The sequence below is a fragment of the Notothenia rossii genome (genome assembly GCF_949606895.1).
Source record: "Notothenia rossii genome assembly, chromosome: 3".
Classification (NCBI taxonomy): Eukaryota; Metazoa; Chordata; class Actinopteri; order Perciformes; family Nototheniidae; genus Notothenia; species Notothenia rossii.
In genome coordinates, this window is record NC_136901.1 from 45,259,393 (window position 1) to 45,266,415 (window position 7,023).

Below are 7,023 nucleotides of genomic sequence, written 5' to 3' on the forward strand. Positions count from 1 at the left end.
AATGTAATAACTTCAAACTAATAAAGTGTTGTGTTTGATCTCCAGTGCTGAGCTCCCTGTTCTGCTGCTCAACAAACGCTGCAGGTCAGTAACGTTTAGATTCTCAGGAGGAAACACTTTGCTGCTGTTTCTCTTTTCCAAACACACAGAGACATTCTCTTTTCAAAGAATGCTTTAAAGGCTGAACGATATAAGAGGAACTTCCTGATGAAACCATCGTCTGTCTTTTTGGAGATGTTTGTTCTGTGTCTGTTTGAAAAGTGGAAAAGGTGAATTTCTTTTGACTCTGGGTTCAGCTGTAGGGCCTGTTGTGATCTGAACTAAAGACAAGTACATTGACAACAGTGGACTTGGACACGTAAGAGATGTGGCAGCTTTAAAAGAACTCTTTAAACACAATGTGTTATTGTTTGTATTGTTATGTGTTCGCCCCCTGATGTGAACTGCAAGTGTTATTTCCCCTCAGGATAAAGAGTTCACTAAACCTAAGCAGACATGGCGCTCCCTGCAGTTTGAATATTGCATGAGTCCACATTGTGACTCTGATAACATCTCCATTAGTTGAGCTTCCCTTATTACCGTAATGAGGGTTTACTTGGAGCAGCAAACTCTCCTGAGAGAAAGAGAGCTTGCTGCGTAACCAGTAAAAAGAAGCTCTGGAAAACTTGATTCTGGGACGGGTTTTATTTTTGAAGTTTGACTCAGAATCCAATAACTCCCTGCAGCTCGTCTGACGGTGACTCCCAGCAGCTCTCAGGTATTTGAAGATGAACCTGTCTCTCTGAGATGTGAGGACGCCTCTGAGGGATGGACTGTGAGGAGAAACACGAGCAATGGGAACAGAGCTGAGTGTAAAGTCTGGGGAAGATCTGCTGGTTCCTCCTGTAACATCAGCTCCATGGACCCTGTGGACAGTGGAGTGTACTGATGTGAGTCCACAGAGGGATCCACCAGTAACACCATCACCGTCTCTGGTAAGATCAGCCTCTCTGTTTCCTCATCAATACTAAAAATCATTTAAGAAGTTCATCAGAAAGAGGAAGCTGGACGACCTCAGAGCTGCTAGCTTGTGCTAACCACAGGGTGCAACACACACATTCTCACACACACTGTCATCCACTAAGATACTCCTCAGTACAGTCTCATACTTTAGGGACTGGGGAACAATGATTTTATACATTTTATTTTCTTCTATAATATCAGAAATATAGAGTTAGTTTTGGATGGTAGGACGATAAATGATCGTTTCTTCAAACAGGACTGGACTCATATATATAATAAAGTCTTTAAACCAAGTGGAACGGCTTCAAAATCCCTCCTATTTTCCGAGTTATTCATTATTAATAATTATAGATATTATTATTAAAAGCACTTTTTATTTAATAAGAGTTTTACTAATCATTAGTGAAGGTCTGTATGGAGAGTTTCAGAGTTTATGAAGTTCAGATTGAGGAAAGGATCTACTTATGCTAAGCTAACTGACGCCATATAGTCACATTGTCCAATGTCGTTATAACAGTGATACTTTTTTGAGGTTTGTTACGTTATTTTTGTCAAGTGTATTTTAATGTGAGTAAAGTCCATTGTTCTACTTATTGGACGTTTCAGACTTCAGCATGCTAACGTTAGCTTTTCAGTTAGCTACACAACAGCCTCACTTGGCAGGTAGTGGGTTCATTAATAATCTCTGCCATGTGTAAGTTATTGATCACGTTCATTCTCCATCTCGCTCTGTGTTCAGGTGGATCAGTGATCCTGCAGATTCCTGTCCTCCCTGTGAAGGAGGGAGATAACGTCACTCTGACCTGTAGAACAAAGAAGGCCGACCCCCCCCTGCTGATTTCTACAAAGATGGCGTCTTCATCAGGACTGAGTCTGATGGTCACATGACCCTCCTCCATGTCTCCAGGTCTGATGAAGGCCTCTACAAGTGTAGAGTCCAGAATAGAGAGTCTCCAGAGAGCCGGCTGTCTGTCTCAGGTGAGGAGCTTTCCTTTGGTTTCAGGACTCCTTCCTTCAGATGTTGACCTGACCAGGTGTGATTCTCTCTGCAGAAAAACCTACGACCACCGTGAGTCCGCCCACCTCTTCCCCCTCCTACCCGTCTACAGCCTCCTCTCCACCTCCTCATGCACCTCCTGCCTCCTCCCTCCACCTTGTGTTCAGGGTGATCTGCCACCTGGTGGTTTTCTGCCCGTACTGCATCTCTACTTTCCTCATGGTGTCTATATATCGAGAGAGGGCCAGAGGTAACTTCTCTCAGTTTGTACATCTAACTCAGGGGTCTTCAACCTACGGCACAGGGACCATTTTGAATCGGCCCTCAGCAAATTCAAAAAGTATAATCGAATATGGGCCACAAATGAAACGTGTGCTTATCTTATATTGTACTTCTTAAATATAAATGTAAACATATATCACACAGTAGTATTCATGTGTTAATGAAACCACTTTTAAAATAAATTCAGTCAATTCAAGTTGGAAACATTTTCTAAAAAGTCTTAGTTGATAAGAAAAAAGCCCAATAACTTATTTCCACAACAAGCTTGAAATAAACCTTCATATTTCCTCTTATTATAATCAATCTGAGGATCTGCTTTAAGGGAAGAGCTAAACACTCACAGCATCCTTTACCTACATTTGATTGGTTTTGCTAACTGAAATTACGAGGTAATAAACCTCTAGAGAGCGGCCCAACCCTTCATATATTCTTCTGTATGCGGCCCTCGTGAAAACAGTTTGGATCCCCCTGATCTAAAGGGATTTAATATCCACCAAAACTCTAAATACGTTTTCTACATTTCCCTTCTGACAACAGGAAGTGACCCGACTCCGCCCACCCACGCTGAGCAGGGATTGGACGATGACTACGATGATGTCATGTCTGCTGTCACCACGGAGCATCAGTTCTGAAACAGTGGAGGACCCAGAACGCTTCCCTGAGGAACGCCATGTTTTTAACTCAGTGTAATTACATTCCATCATGTATTGACTGATATCGTGCACATGCAATATTATTCCCTTTATTTCTGAAGCAGTGGTCTGTTAGCATTAGCAGCTAATGCTCAGTACAAAGAACATATGCAGATACAAAGAAAACATATACTAAAGTTAAACAATTAGAAAGTTGTAATTTTGGCCATTTTCTTTCACATTTCAGGAAAATCTACTAAACTTTTAAAGTCAGTGAATTCATTCAGGATTTATCCCAAACATCTCCTAAAGCTTTTCACAAACATTTCAACAGTGATTTATGTATTAAATGTACATCACCATATGTAGAAGTTGGAACATTGTTTATTTGATAGAAATCTTGTAGGCAGAAAATCATCTCCAGGATCTTTATTGACTTATTGACGAGTGGAAGGTGAGTCTAGTTTACAGTTACATTAAATAACTCTGCGTATAAACTCTTACTCATTATCTGTTCACCAGACTCCGTTAGAAACCCTGTGTTTAAAGCTTACATCCTCAAAATGATGTGCAGGTCTTCTGGGACGGGTCTGCTTTCTGTCCCAGAACTAAACCTGGAGAAGTTCAGTTATTAATCTCCAAATATCTGGATCAAATCCCAGAAACTTGCAGGTCCTTTTAAATCCAGACTGAAGACTTCCCTGTTTGCTTTGAACTGAACTATTCTTACCTCACGATGCACAGTAACTGTTATTCATGTGTTGTAGACCTGAGTTATTCTATATCAGCTAGTTTCATGTTTATTTGAGTCCCTCTGCTTTTGAATGATCTGCTGCATTATTTCTTAATGTCTTTCAGTTGTGTGACGCACTTTGAATCGCCTTGTGTTGAAGGTGCTTTAAATAAACCTGCCTTACAGGAACACTTGTATTTCATTATTAGGGTTTGTTGTGTTGGGTTTCCTTTCCCTCTCAGAGCAATTAGATTTAATACTCCTTCCAAAAAATAAAGTTCAGCTTATTATTTATTCTAGATTAGTATATTTTCCTTTAGTTATAATAGTGTTTTTTGGAAAAGGTAGTGTATTATATATCCAGTAGGTGGTAATGAAAAACCCGAGCACATTAATCTGAGAGAGATGAGTTATTGTTTTCACAACGTAACTCCTGATTATTTGAGAAGAAATCCTTTGAGTGGGTTAAGATCATTCTTAGAGTCAGTGAGGAATACATTTAACTTCTGAATGTCTGCAATAATCAATGGCATTAATAATGAATATCTAATTATTAACTGTGAATGGTTGTCATTTATTTAACATTAGGAATGTTTTAGTCTGGCCAAACCTTCTCTGTTGAGATTCCTGGAAAAGTGAAATGACATAAAAGATTTTTCATTAAAAAAGTTGATTCAAAAACAAAACTCTGTTATCAGATCTTTACGGACGTCAGGTGGCCTGTTGGGTATTCAGCCCTTCAGCGCCAGGGGATGGTGTGGAGCTCAGTGAGACCTCCATTAAACCACAGAAGAAGAACAAGCAGAGTGTAAACAAACCATCAGCCTGCTTTCTGTCGCTGTGTCTGAGTCAAAGTGATAAACTAAGAGGATGCTGAGCTCCAGCAGGCGGGATGTTACCGGGATCTTCTCTCTGGTACCGACACTAACGCTAAACTTCACCCGTTAATCCCCGTTATCCGTTCAAATGAAGAGATTAGGTGAGCGATAGAAGCTAAGCTAACGGTTAGCCTGTTTTCAGAGTGACTCTTTATAAAGCTTATAATCAGCGGTGTAAAGTAACTAAAGTACTTTTTAATTGTGTAACTGAGGTTTATGTGTGTGTGTACAGACTTGCTGCTGTTTATAGTTTTTATTTGGTCATGTTTGTACTTTTTCCACCTTTTTAAAGATTATAAAATGGTGCTTTATCATAAAATACATGTTATAGATAGTTAGTAACACAATGTACATTTTAAAAGCCATAAATGCCTCTGTTGATGTTCACAGGGTTTATTTAGATATCTTTTATTTATTTTTGTATTATTATTCGTTCTCTTCTCAGGCGCTTCTCTCTGTGGTGGTTTTATCCTGGACGTTCGTCATCTACGCCAGCAGGGTGGCAGCTGATTGGCTGCTGGAGGAGAGGACCGCCCTCCTGCAGCAACACTGACAGCTGATTGGCTGCTGGAGGAAACGACTGACAGCTGATTGGCTGCTGGAGTACCTGTGAGTGTATAGTCTTAAAATCAAAACTAAGAAATATGCTTTATTTATTTTATATTTTGTCCTGTAGTATTTTGACTTTTTATTTTAATTAGCCAGAATATTTATATTGTTTTGCTTAGAGATCCTATTTTTTCATTTTATATCTATCTATCTCTCTGAGTGTTTTCCGTTTTCCTCAGGCTGACGGATCGCTCTGACGGGAACTCAAACTCTTCTGAAGCTGCGATTTAAGGATTCAAAGATTCACCAGGATCTCTCAAACTCTTTCTGTTTGTGCGGATTATTCTGGATTTCTACAGACACTTAAAGGGGACCTATCATGCAAAATGCACTTTGTGATGTCTTCTCTACATCAACATGTGTCCCCGGTGCGTCGGGAACTCACGCAGCGTCAGAAAATAAAACCCTCTCTCTTTTCCTCTGTACCCAAATCTTTTAAAAACAGGGGTACAACGAGCGGATACAGATTTGCTGACGATATGACGTAACTTTGGATGGTGGACCCACAGAGAGTTGCTATCAGAAACAATGCTTGACATGTTTTGGACGTAATCTCGTCTGTGTTTACATTAGCAAGCCTCGCTAACACTCAGAGCTAACCTGTACTGTAGTGTGTTTAAAAAGCAGGAAATAAAAAAAGGAACTCACCTTGTGATAAACCCGCAAGAGAAAAAGCATTTGAGCTCCATACTGTTTCAGAGATAATCCTTGATGTGGTTTAGAACAGGATGGCGTTTTATCACAGCAGAATCTAACTTTATCTCCGGTAGAATTCTGATCAGGCAGTAGGTCCGCCTCCTCATTTTTTTTCTCTAACAGCTGGAACAGAGGGGTATGAGGGATTTCCAAAATGCAGGATCTGTTTGTATTTTTGAGCAAAACACATCACAGACATGTTTTTATATATTTCATAATATATGCCTGAAAATAGAATCTTTCAAACCGTAGAGAATCTTTATTTATATCTGCAGCTTGAGGATAACCTGTCTGTTTGAAAACAGGCTGTTTTTAACACATATTTCTGACTTTGATGGAAACAATAATCAATGAGCTGAACATCGAGTCGTGATGTCTGATCGTCTTCTATGTCGTTAATAATGTTAGATATTATTATATAGAAATTAAATGAACGTTAATGAGAAGTGAAATACAGAAAGTAGATCCTCTGTTTTATAATAAATCATGTGTTAATTAATAAACAGTGATGTAACCTCGTTAGCGTCAGGAAGCTTTATTTCCTCCTCCTGCGCTCTGATTGGCTGATAACACAGACGTCCAGCAGCAGCCAATCAGATTCACTCTGAACAAAGAGCAAGAAAATGAATGGAAATGCATTCAGGGGGTCCTGTGATGTACTCAGTAAATAACACACACACACTCCTCACAAACACACACACTCTCACACACACACACTCTCACACACACACACACACACACACACACACACAAACACAAACACACTCACTCACACAGTGTTTTGTGATGAGTGTTTGAAGTCCTCTGATATGTAAATGCTGTCTCCTGATTGAAAGGAAAGCAGACGCTCTCAAAGGTGAGTACTCATACTATTAACACACACACACTTCAAACACACACACACACATCAAACACACACACACACACACACACACACACACACACACACACACTTCAAACACACACACACTCTCACATGTGTAATTAAAAACCAGCCTCTCTGTTTCCAAAATGTTCTCTCATTCCTCTCATCAGTTTTTAAAAGCATGAGTTTAAGAGAACAAGGAAAATAAAGCATTACAAATAAATCACTTTTGTTAAATAAATATATATATTCATTTACAGGAAATGCATTTGTAAAATATATAAAATTGTAAACAGAAATAAATGTAAAAAATGCATTTAGTATTTTTT

At 39.3% G+C, this 7,023-nt stretch overlaps 2 long non-coding RNA genes across 3 annotated transcripts; both read left to right on the plus strand.

Moving 5' to 3' along the window:
• Positions 1–2,122: 2,122 nt before the first annotated feature.
• LOC307031613 lies at positions 2,123–3,835 on the plus strand. Its single transcript, XR_013806014.1, has 2 exons — positions 2,123–2,249; positions 2,819–3,835. It is a non-coding gene; the product is annotated as an uncharacterized lncRNA (long non-coding RNA).
• A 600-nt stretch (positions 3,836–4,435) lies between these two features.
• Positions 4,436–6,347, plus strand: LOC307031606. Of its 2 annotated transcripts, none has more exons than XR_013806002.1 (3): positions 4,436–4,561; positions 4,970–5,133; positions 5,313–6,347. It is a non-coding gene; the product is annotated as an uncharacterized lncRNA (long non-coding RNA). The 2 variants fall into 2 exon arrangements; XR_013806003.1 differs by having other exon boundaries at positions 4,439–4,625.
• Positions 6,348–7,023: the final 676 nt, after the last annotated feature.